Raw genomic sequence first — 13,575 nt, forward strand, 5'->3', positions numbered from 1 at the left:
ACTTCTCTTAGTATACTAGAAGTTAGTATCATCAGGATAGTGTACGTACTAACTAGTAACTAATTCTCCACAGATAGTATGTCTCAAACATACTTCTCTTAGTATACTAGAAGTTAGTATCATCAGGATAGTGTACGTACTAACTAGTAACTAATTCTCCACAGATAGTATGTCTCAAACATACTTCTCTTAGTATACTAGAAGTTAGTATCATCAGGATAGTGCACGTACTAACTAGTAACTAATCCTCCACAGATAGTATGTCTCAAATAACATACTTCTCTTAGTATACTAGAAGTTAGTATCATCAGGATAGTGTACGTACTAACTAGTAACTAATCCTCCACAGATAGTATGTCTCAAACATACTACTCTTAGTATACTAGAAGTTAGTATCATCAGGATAGTGTATGTACTAACTAGTAACTAATCCTCCAAAGATAGTATGTCTCAAACATACTTCTCTTAGTATACTAGAAGTTAGTATCATCAGGATAGTGTACGTACTAACTAGTAACTAATCCTCCACAGATAGTATGTCTCAAATCACATACTTCTCTTAGTATACTAGAAGTTAGTATCATCAGGATAGTGTATGTACTAACTAGTAACTAATCCTCCACAGATAGTATGTCTCAAACATACTACTCTTAGTATACTAGAAGTTAGTATCATCAGGATAGTGTATGTACTAACTAGTAACTAATCCTCCAAAGATAGTATGTCTCAAACATACTTCTCTTAGTATACTAGAAGTTAGTATCATCAGGATAGTGTACGTACTAACTAGTAACTAATCCTCCACAGATAGTATGTCTCAAACATACTTCTCTTAGTATACTAGAAGTTAGTATCATCAGGATAGTGTACGTACTAACTAGTAACTAATCCTCCACAGATAGTATGTCTCAAATCACATACTTCTCTTAGTATACTAGAAGTTAGTATCATCAGGATAGTGTATGTACTAACTAGTAACTAATCCTCCACAGATAGTATGTCTCAAACATACTACTCTTAGTATACTAGAAGTTAGTATCATCAGGATAGTGTATGTACTAACTAGTAACTAATCCTCCAAAGATAGTATGTCTCAAACATACTTCTCTTAGTATACTAGAAGTTAGTATCATCAGGATAGTGTACGTACTAACTAGTAACTAATCCTCCACAGATAGTATGTCTCAAATCACATACTTCTCTTAGTATACTAGAAGTTAGTATCATCAGGATAGTGTATGTACTAACTAGTAACTAATCCTCCACAGATAGTATGTCTCAAACATACTACTCTTTGTATACTAGAAGTTAGTATCATCAGGATAGTGTATGTACTAACTAGTAACTAATCCTCCAAAGATAGTATGTCTCAAACATACTTCTCTTAGTATACTAGAAGTTAGTATCATCAGGATAGTGTACGTACTAACTAGTAACTAATCCTCCACAGATAGTATGTCTCAAATCACATACTTCTCTTAGTATACTAGAAGTTAGTATCATCAGGATAGTGTACGTACTAACTAGTAACTAATTCTCCACAGATAGTATGTCTCAAACATACTTCTCTTAGTATACTAGAAGTTAGTATCATCAGGATAGTGTACGTACTAACTAGTAACTAATTCTCCACAGATAGTATGTCTCAAACATACTTCTCTTAGTATACTAGAAGTTAGTATCATCAGGATAGTGTACGTACTAACTAGTAACTAATTCTCCACAGATAGTATGTCTCAAACATACTTCTCTTAGTATACTAGAAGTTAGTATCATCAGGATAGTGTACGTACTAACTAGTAACTAATTCTCCACAGATAGTATGTCTCAAACATACTTCTCTTAGTATACTAGAAGTTAGTATCATCAGGATAGTGCACGTACTAACTAGTAACTAATCCTCCACAGATAGTATGTCTCAAATCACATACTTCTCTTAGTATACTAGAAGTTAGTATCATCAGGATAGTGTACGTACTAACTAGTAACTAATCCTCCACAGATAGTATGTCTCAAACATACTACTCTTAGTATACTAGAAGTTAGTATCATCAGGATAGTGTATGTACTAACTAGTAACTAATCCTCCAAAGATAGTATGTCTCAAACATACTTCTCTTAGTATACTAGAAGTTAGTATCATCAGGATAGTGTACGTACTAACTAGTAACTAATCCTCCACAGATAGTATGTCTCAAATCACATACTTCTCTTAGTATACTAGAAGTTAGTATCATCAGGATAGTGTATGTACTAACTAGTAACTAATCCTCCACAGATAGTATGTCTCAAACATACTACTCTTAGTATACTAGAAGTTAGTATCATCAGGATAGTGTATGTACTAACTAGTAACTAATCCTCCAAAGATAGTATGTCTCAAACATACTTCTCTTAGTATACTAGAAGTTAGTATCATCAGGATAGTGTACGTACTAACTAGTAACTAATCCTCCACAGATAGTATGTCTCAAACATACTTCTCTTAGTATACTAGAAGTTAGTATCATCAGGATAGTGTACGTACTAACTAGTAACTAATCCTCCACAGATAGTATGTCTCAAATCACATACTTCTCTTAGTATACTAGAAGTTAGTATCATCAGGATAGTGTATGTACTAACTAGTAACTAATCCTCCACAGATAGTATGTCTCAAACATACTACTCTTAGTATACTAGAAGTTAGTATCATCAGGATAGTGTATGTACTAACTAGTAACTAATCCTCCAAAGATAGTATGTCTCAAACATACTTCTCTTAGTATACTAGAAGTTAGTATCATCAGGATAGTGTACGTACTAACTAGTAACTAATCCTCCACAGATAGTATGTCTCAAATCACATACTTCTCTTAGTATACTAGAAGTTAGTATCATCAGGATAGTGTATGTACTAACTAGTAACTAATCCTCCACAGATAGTATGTCTCAAACATACTACTCTTAGTATACTAGAAGTTAGTATCATCAGGATAGTGTATGTACTAACTAGTAACTAATCCTCCAAAGATAGTATGTCTCAAACATACTTCTCTTAGTATACTAGAAGTTAGTATCATCAGGATAGTGTACGTACTAACTAGTAACTAATCCTCCACAGATAGTATGTCTCAAACATACTTCTCTTAGTATACTAGAAGTTAGTATCATCAGGATAGTGTATGTACTAACTAGTAACTAATCCTCCACAGATAGTATGTCTCAAACATACTTCTCTTAGTATACTAGAAGTTAGTATCATCAGGATAGTGTACGTACTAACTAGTAACTAATCCTCCACAGATAGTATGTCTCAAACATACTTCTCTTAGTATACTAGAAGTTAGTATCATCAGGATAGTGTACGTACTAACTAGTAACTAATCCTCCACAGATAGTATGTCTCAAACATACTTCTCTTAGTATACTAGAAGTTAGTATCATCAGGATAGTGTACGTACTAACTAGTAACTAATCCTCCACAGATAGTATGTCTCAAACATACTTCTCTTAGTATACTAGAAGTTAGTATCATCAGGATAGTGTACGTACTAACTAGTAACTAATCCTCCACAGATAGTATGTCTCAAACATACTTCTCTTAGTATACTAGAAGTTAGTATCATCAGGATAGTGTACGTACTAACTAGTAACTAATCCTCCACAGATAGTATGTCTCAAACATACTTCTCTTAGTATACTAGAAGTTAGTATCATCAGGATAGTGTACGTACTAACTAGTAACTAATCCTCCACAGATAGTATGTCTCAAACATACTTCTCTTAGTATACTAGAAGTTAGTATCATCAGGATAGCGTACGTACTAACTAGTAACTAATCCTCCACAGATAGTATGTCTCAAACATACTTCTCTTAGTATACTAGAAGTTAGTATCATCAGGATAGTGTACGTACTAACTAGTAACTAATCCTCCACAGATAGTATGTCTCAAACATACTTCTCTTAGTATACTAGAAGTTAGTATCATCAGGATAGTGTACGTACTAACTAGTAACTAATCCTCCACAGATAGTATGTCTCAAACATACTTCTCTTAGTATACTAGAAGTTAGTATCATCAGGATAGTGTACGTACTAACTAGTAACTAATCCTCCACAGATAGTATGTCTCAAACATACTTCTCTTAGTATACTAGAAGTTAGTATCATCAGGATAGTGTACGTACTAACTAGTAACTAATCCTCCACAGATAGTATGTCTCAAACATACTTCTCTTAGTATACTAGAAGTTAGTATCATCAGGATAGTGTACGTACTAACTAGTAACTAATTCTCCACAGATAGTATGTCTCAAATCACATACTTCTCTCAGTATACTAGAAGTTAGTATCATCAGGATAGTGTACATACTAACTAGTAACTAATCCTCCACAGATAGTATGTCTCAAACATACTTCTCTTAGTATACTAGAAGTTAGTATCATCAGGATAGTGTACGTACTAACTAGTAACTAATCCTCCACAGATAGTATGTCTCAAACATACTTCTCTTAGTATACTAGAAGTTAGTATCATCAGGGTAGTGTACATACTAACTAGTAACTAATCCTCCACAGATAGTATGTCTCAAACATACTTCTCTCAGTATACTAGAAGTTAGTATCATCAGGATAGTGTACGTACTAACTAGTAACTAATTCTCCACAGATAGTATGTCTCAAACATACTTCTCTTAGTATACTAGAAGTTAGTATCATCAGGATAGTGCACGTACTAACTAGTAACTAATCCTCCACAGATAGTATGTCTCAAATCACATACTTCTCTTAGTATACTAGAAGTTAGTATCATCAGGATAGTGTACGTACTAACTAGTAACTAATCCTCCACAGATAGTATGTCTCAAACATACTACTCTTAGTATACTAGAAGTTAGTATCATCAGGATAGTGTATGTACTAACTAGTAACTAATCCTCCAAAGATAGTATGTCTCAAACATACTTCTCTTAGTATACTAGAAGTTAGTATCATCAGGATAGTGTACGTACTAACTAGTAACTAATCCTCCACAGATAGTATGTCTCAAATCACATACTTCTCTTAGTATACTAGAAGTTAGTATCATCAGGATAGTGTATGTACTAACTAGTAACTAATCCTCCACAGATAGTATGTCTCAAACATACTACTCTTAGTATACTAGAAGTTAGTATCATCAGGATAGTGTATGTACTAACTAGTAACTAATCCTCCAAAGATAGTATGTCTCAAACATACTTCTCTTAGTATACTAGAAGTTAGTATCATCAGGATAGTGTACGTACTAACTAGTAACTAATCCTCCACAGATAGTATGTCTCAAACATACTTCTCTTAGTATACTAGAAGTTAGTATCATCAGGATAGTGTACGTACTAACTAGTAACTAATCCTCCACAGATAGTATGTCTCAAATCACATACTTCTCTTAGTATACTAGAAGTTAGTATCATCAGGATAGTGTATGTACTAACTAGTAACTAATCCTCCACAGATAGTATGTCTCAAACATACTACTCTTAGTATACTAGAAGTTAGTATCATCAGGATAGTGTATGTACTAACTAGTAACTAATCCTCCAAAGATAGTATGTCTCAAACATACTTCTCTTAGTATACTAGAAGTTAGTATCATCAGGATAGTGTACGTACTAACTAGTAACTAATCCTCCACAGATAGTATGTCTCAAATCACATACTTCTCTTAGTATACTAGAAGTTAGTATCATCAGGATAGTGTATGTACTAACTAGTAACTAATCCTCCACAGATAGTATGTCTCAAACATACTACTCTTAGTATACTAGAAGTTAGTATCATCAGGATAGTGTATGTACTAACTAGTAACTAATCCTCCAAAGATAGTATGTCTCAAACATACTTCTCTTAGTATACTAGAAGTTAGTATCATCAGGATAGTGTACGTACTAACTAGTAACTAATCCTCCACAGATAGTATGTCTCAAATCACATACTTCTCTTAGTATACTAGAAGTTAGTATCATCAGGATAGTGTACGTACTAACTAGTAACTAATTCTCCACAGATAGTATGTCTCAAACATACTTCTCTTAGTATACTAGAAGTTAGTATCATCAGGATAGTGTACGTACTAACTAGTAACTAATTCTCCACAGATAGTATGTCTCAAACATACTTCTCTTAGTATACTAGAAGTTAGTATCATCAGGATAGTGTACGTACTAACTAGTAACTAATTCTCCACAGATAGTATGTCTCAAACATACTTCTCTTAGTATACTAGAAGTTAGTATCATCAGGATAGTGTACGTACTAACTAGTAACTAATTCTCCACAGATAGTATGTCTCAAACATACTTCTCTTAGTATACTAGAAGTTAGTATCATCAGGATAGTGTACGTACTAACTAGTAACTAATCCTCCACAGATAGTATGTCTCAAACATACTACTCTTAGTATACTAGAAGTTAGTATCATCAGGATAGTGTATGTACTAACTAGTAACTAATCCTCCAAAGATAGTATGTCTCAAACATACTTCTCTTAGTATACTAGAAGTTAGTATCATCAGGATAGTGTACGTACTAACTAGTAACTAATCCTCCACAGATAGTATGTCTCAAATCACATACTTCTCTTAGTATACTAGAAGTTAGTATCATCAGGATAGTGTATGTACTAACTAGTAACTAATCCTCCACAGATAGTATGTCTCAAACATACTACTCTTAGTATACTAGAAGTTAGTATCATCAGGATAGTGTATGTACTAACTAGTAACTAATCCTCCAAAGATAGTATGTCTCAAACATACTTCTCTTAGTATACTAGAAGTTAGTATCATCAGGATAGTGTACGTACTAACTAGTAACTAATCCTCCACAGATAGTATGTCTCAAACATACTTCTCTTAGTATACTAGAAGTTAGTATCATCAGGATAGTGTACGTACTAACTAGTAACTAATCCTCCACAGATAGTATGTCTCAAATCACATACTTCTCTTAGTATACTAGAAGTTAGTATCATCAGGATAGTGTATGTACTAACTAGTAACTAATCCTCCACAGATAGTATGTCTCAAACATACTACTCTTAGTATACTAGAAGTTAGTATCATCAGGATAGTGTATGTACTAACTAGTAACTAATCCTCCAAAGATAGTATGTCTCAAACATACTTCTCTTAGTATACTAGAAGTTAGTATCATCAGGATAGTGTACGTACTAACTAGTAACTAATCCTCCACAGATAGTATGTCTCAAATCACATACTTCTCTTAGTATACTAGAAGTTAGTATCATCAGGATAGTGTATGTACTAACTAGTAACTAATCCTCCACAGATAGTATGTCTCAAACATACTACTCTTAGTATACTAGAAGTTAGTATCATCAGGATAGTGTATGTACTAACTAGTAACTAATCCTCCAAAGATAGTATGTCTCAAACATACTTCTCTTAGTATACTAGAAGTTAGTATCATCAGGATAGTGTACGTACTAACTAGTAACTAATCCTCCACAGATAGTATGTCTCAAACATACTTCTCTTAGTATACTAGAAGTTAGTATCATCAGGATAGTGTATGTACTAACTAGTAACTAATCCTCCACAGATAGTATGTCTCAAACATACTTCTCTTAGTATACTAGAAGTTAGTATCATCAGGATAGTGTACGTACTAACTAGTAACTAATCCTCCACAGATAGTATGTCTCAAACATACTTCTCTTAGTATACTAGAAGTTAGTATCATCAGGATAGTGTACGTACTAACTAGTAACTAATCCTCCACAGATAGTATGTCTCAAACATACTTCTCTTAGTATACTAGAAGTTAGTATCATCAGGATAGTGTACGTACTAACTAGTAACTAATCCTCCACAGATAGTATGTCTCAAACATACTTCTCTTAGTATACTAGAAGTTAGTATCATCAGGATAGTGTACGTACTAACTAGTAACTAATCCTCCACAGATAGTATGTCTCAAACATACTTCTCTTAGTATACTAGAAGTTAGTATCATCAGGATAGTGTACGTACTAACTAGTAACTAATCCTCCACAGATAGTATGTCTCAAACATACTTCTCTTAGTATACTAGAAGTTAGTATCATCAGGATAGTGTACGTACTAACTAGTAACTAATCCTCCACAGATAGTATGTCTCAAACATACTTCTCTTAGTATACTAGAAGTTAGTATCATCAGGATAGTGTACGTACTAACTAGTAACTAATCCTCCACAGATAGTATGTCTCAAACATACTTCTCTTAGTATACTAGAAGTTAGTATCATCAGGATAGTGTACGTACTAACTAGTAACTAATCCTCCACAGATAGTATGTCTCAAACATACTTCTCTTAGTATACTAGAAGTTAGTATCATCAGGATAGTGTACGTACTAACTAGTAACTAATCCTCCACAGATAGTATGTCTCAAACATACTTCTCTTAGTATACTAGAAGTTAGTATCATCAGGATAGTGTACGTACTAACTAGTAACTAATCCTCCACAGATAGTATGTCTCAAACATACTTCTCTTAGTATACTAGAAGTTAGTATCATCAGGATAGTGTACGTACTAACTAGTAACTAATCCTCCACAGATAGTATGTCTCAAACATACTTCTCTTAGTATACTAGAAGTTAGTATCATCAGGATAGTGTACGTACTAACTAGTAACTAATTCCTCCACAGATAGTATGTCTCAAACATACTTCTCTCAGTATACTAGAAGTTAGTATCATCAGGATAGTGTACATACTAACTAGTAACTAATCCTCCACAGATAGTATGTCTCAAACATACTTCTCTTAGTATACTAGAAGTTAGTATCATCAGGATAGTGTACGTACTAACTAGTAACTAATCCTCCACAGATAGTATGTCTCAAACATACTTCTCTTAGTATACTAGAAGTTAGTATCATCAGGGTAGTGTACATACTAACTAGTAACTAATCCTCCACAGATAGTATGTCTCAAACATACTTCTCTTAGTACACTAGAAGTTAGTATCATCAGGATAGTGTACGTACTAACTAGTAACTAATCCTCCACAGATAGTATGTCTCAAACATACTTCTCTTAGTATACTAGAAGTTAGTATCATCAGGATAGTGTACATACTAACTAGTAACTAATCCTCCACAGATAGTATGTCTCAAACATACTTCTCTTAGTATACTAGAAGTTAGTATCATCAGGATAGTGTACGTACTAACTAGTAACTAATTCTCCACAGATAGTATGTCTCAAACATACTTCTCTTCAGTATACTAGAAGTTAGTATCATCAGGATAGTGTACGTACTAACTAGTAACTAATTCTCCACAGATAGTATGTCTCAAACATACTTCTCTCAGTATACTAGAAATTAGTATCATCAGGATAGTGTACGTACTAACTAGTAACTAATTCTCCACAGATAGTATGTCTCAAACATACTTCTCTCAGTATACTAGAAAGTTAGTATCATCAGGATAGTGTACGTACTAACTAGTAACTAATTCTCCACAGATAGTATGTCTCAAACATACTTCTCTCAGTATACTAGAAGTTAGTATCATCAGGATAGTGTACGTACTAACTAGTAACTAATCCTCCACAGATAGTATGTCTCAAACATACTTCTCTCAGTATACTAGAAGTTAGTATCATCAGGATAGTGTACGTACTAACTAGTAACTAATCCTCCACAGATAGTATGTCTCAAACATACTTCTCTCAGTATACTAGAAGTTAGTATCATCAGGATAGTGTACATACTAACTAGTAACTAATCCTCCACAGATAGTATGTCTCAAACATACTTCTCTCAGTATACTAGAAGTTAGTATCATCAGGATAGTGTACGTACTAACTAGTAACTAATCCTCCACAGATAGTATGTCTCAAACATACTTCTCTTAGTATACTAGAAGTTAGTATCATCAAGATAGTGTACATACTAACTAGTAACTAATCCTCCACAGATAGTATGTCTCAAACATACTTCTCTTAGTATACTAGAAGTTAGTATCATCAAGATAGTGTACATACTAACTAGTAACTAATCCTCCACAGATAGTATGTCTCAAACATACTTCTCTCAGTATACTAGAAGTTAGTATCATCAGGATAGTGTACATACTAACTAGTAACTAATCCTCCACAGATAGTATGTCTCAAACATACTTCTCTCAGTATACTAGAAGTTAGTATCATCAGGATAGTGTACGTACTAACTAGTAACTAATCCTCCACAGATAGTATGTCTCAAACATACTTCTCACAGTATACTAGAAGTTAGTATCATCAGGATAGTGTACATACTAACTAGTAACTAATCCTCCACAGATAGTATGTCTCAAACATACTTCTCACAGTATACTAGAAGTTAGTATCATCAAGATAGTGTACATACTAACTAGTAACTAATCCTCCACAGATAGTATGTCTCAAACATACTTCTCACAGTATACTAGAAGTTAGTATCATCAAGGATAGTGTACGTACTAACTAGTAACTAATCCTCCACAGATAGTATGTCTCAAACATACTTCTCTCAGTATACTAGAAGTTAGTATCATCAGGATAGTGTACATACTAACTAGTAACTAATCCTCCACAGATAGTATGTTTCAAACATACTTCTCTCAGTATACTAGAAGTTAGTATCATCAGGATAGTGTACGTACTAACTAGTAACTAATCCTCCACAGATAGTATGTCTCAAACATACTTCTCTCAGTATACTAGAAGTTAGTATCATCAGGATAGTGTACGTACTAACTAGTAACTAATCCTCCACAGATAGTATGTCTCAAACATACTTCTCTCAGTATACTAGAAGTTAGTATCATCAGGATAGTGTACGTACTAACTAGTAACTAATCCTCCACAGATAGTATGTCTCAAACATACTTCTCTCAGTATACTAGAAGTTAGTATCATCAGGATAGTGTACGTACTAACTAGTAACTAATCCTCCACAGATAGTATGTCTCAAACATACTTCTCTCAGTATACTAGAAGTTAGTATCATCAGGATAGTGTACATACTAACTAGTAACTAATCCTCCACAGATAGTATGTCTCAAACATACTTCTCTCAGTATACTAGAAGTTAGTATCATCAGGATAGTGTACATACTAACTAGTAACTAATCCTCCACAGATAGTATGTCTCAAACATACTTCTCTCAGTATACTAGAAGTTAGTATCATCAGGATAGTGTACATACTAACTAGTAACTAATCCTCCACAGATAGTATGTCTCAAACATACTTCTCTCAGTATACTAGAAGTTAGTATCATCAGGATAGTGTACGTACTAACTAGTAACTAATCCTCCACAGATAGTATGTCTCAAACATACTTCTCTCAGTATACTAGAAGTTAGTATCATCAGGATAGTGTACGTACTAACTAGTAACTAATCCTCCACAGATAGTATGTCTCAAACATACTTCTCTCAGTATACTAGAAGTTAGTATCATCAGGATAGTGTACGTACTAACTAGTAACTAATCCTCCACAGATAGTATGTCTCAAACATACTTCTCTCAGTATACTAGAAGTTAGTATCATCAGGATAGTGTACGTACTAACTAGTAACTAATCCTCCACAGATAGTATGTCTCAAACATACTTCTCTCAGTATACTAGAAGTTAGTATCATCAGGATAGTGTACGTACTAACTAGTAACTAATCCTCCACAGATAGTATGTCTCAAACATACTTCTCTCAGTATACTAGAAGTTAGTATCATCAGGATAGTGTACGTACTAACTAGTAACTAATCCTCCACAGATAGTATGTCTCAAACATACTTCTCTCAGTATACTAGAAGTTAGTATCATCAGGATAGTGTACGTACTAACTAGTAACTAATCCTCCACAGATAGTATGTCTCAAACATACTTCTCTCAGTATACTAGAAGTTAGTATCATCAGGATAGTGTACGTACTAACTAGTAACTAATCCTCCACAGATAGTATGTCTCAAACATACTTCTCTCAGTATACTAGAAGTTAGTATCATCAGGATAGTGTACGTACTAACTAGTAACTAATCCTCCACAGATAGTATGTCTCAAACATACTTCTCTCAGTATACTAGAAGTTAGTATCATCAGGATAGTGTACGTACTAACTAGTAACTAATCCTCCACAGATAGTATGTCTCAAACATACTTCTCTCAGTATACTAGAAGTTAGTATCATCAGGATAGTGTACATACTAACTAGTAACTAATCCTCCACAGATAGTATGTCTCAAACATACTTCTCTCAGTATACTAGAAGTTAGTATCATCAGGATAGTGTACTACTAACTAGTAACTAATCCTCCACAGATAGTATGTCTCAAGCATACTTCTCTCAGTATACTAGAAGTTAGTATCATCAGGATAGTGTACGTACTAACTAGTAACTAATCCTCCACAGATAGTATGTCTCAAGCATACTTCTCTCAGTATACTAGAAGTTAGTATCATCAGGATAGTGTACGTACTAACTAGTAACTAATCCTCCACAGATAGTATGTCTCAAGCATACTTCTCTCAGTATACTAGAAGTTAGTATCATCAGGATAGTGTACGTACTAACTAGTAACTAATCCTCCACAGATAGTATGTCTCAAGCATACTTCTCTCAGTATACTAGAAGTTAGTATCATCAGGATAGTGTACGTACTAACTAGTAACTAATCCTCCACAGATAGTATGTCTCAAACATACTTCTCTCAGTATACTAGAAGTTAGTATCATCAGGATAGTGTACGTACTAACTAGTAACTAATCCTCCACAGATAGTATGTCTCAAACATACTTCTCTCAGTATACTAGAAGTTAGTATCATCAGGATAGTGTACGTACTAACTAGTAACTAATCCTCCACAGATAGTATGTCTCAAACATACTTCTCTCAGTATACTAGAAGTTAGTATCATCAGGATAGTGTACGTACTAACTAGTAACTAATCCTCCACAGATAGTATGTCTCAAACATACTTCTCTCAGTATACTAGAAGTTAGTATCATCAGGATAGTGTACGTACTAACTAGTAACTAATCCTCCACAGATAGTATGTCTCAAACATACTTCTCTCAGTATACTAGAAGTTAGTATCATCAGGATAGTGTACGTACTAACTAGTAACTAATCCTCCACAGATAGTATGTCTCAAACATACTTCTCTCAGTATACTAGAAGTTAGTATCATCAGGATAGTGTACGTACTAACTAGTAACTAATCCTCCACAGATAGTATGTCTCAAACATACTTCTCTCAGTATACTAGAAGTTAGTATCATCAGGATAGTGTACGTACTAACTAGTAACTAATCCTCCACAGATAGTATGTCTCAAACATACTTCTCTCAGTATACTAGAAGTTAGTATCATCAGGATAGTGTACGTACTAACTAGTAACTAATCCTCCACAGATAGTATGTCTCAAACATACTTCTCTCAGTATACTAGAGACACCTGCTGGCAGCAACTTTAGTTTCAAGAATATGCTACGATATCTGAAGTATGTCTCAAACATACTTCTCTCAGTATACTAGAAGACACCTGCTGGCAGCACGTTTGGTTTCAAGAAT

The 13,575-nt window shown here is 33.9% G+C and overlaps 1 protein-coding gene across 1 annotated transcript in view; it reads left to right on the top strand.

Moving 5' to 3' along the window:
• Window positions 1–13,575, top strand: part of atp8b3 (ATPase phospholipid transporting 8B3) — a 65,166-nt gene that overhangs the window by 33,709 nt on the left and 17,882 nt on the right. The gene's annotated exons all lie outside the window — the stretch shown is intronic.

The sequence above is a fragment of the Callionymus lyra genome, chromosome 2, assembly GCF_982586985.1.
Source record: "Callionymus lyra chromosome 2, fCalLyr1.hap1.1, whole genome shotgun sequence".
NCBI lineage: Eukaryota > Metazoa > Chordata > Actinopteri > Syngnathiformes > Callionymidae > Callionymus > Callionymus lyra.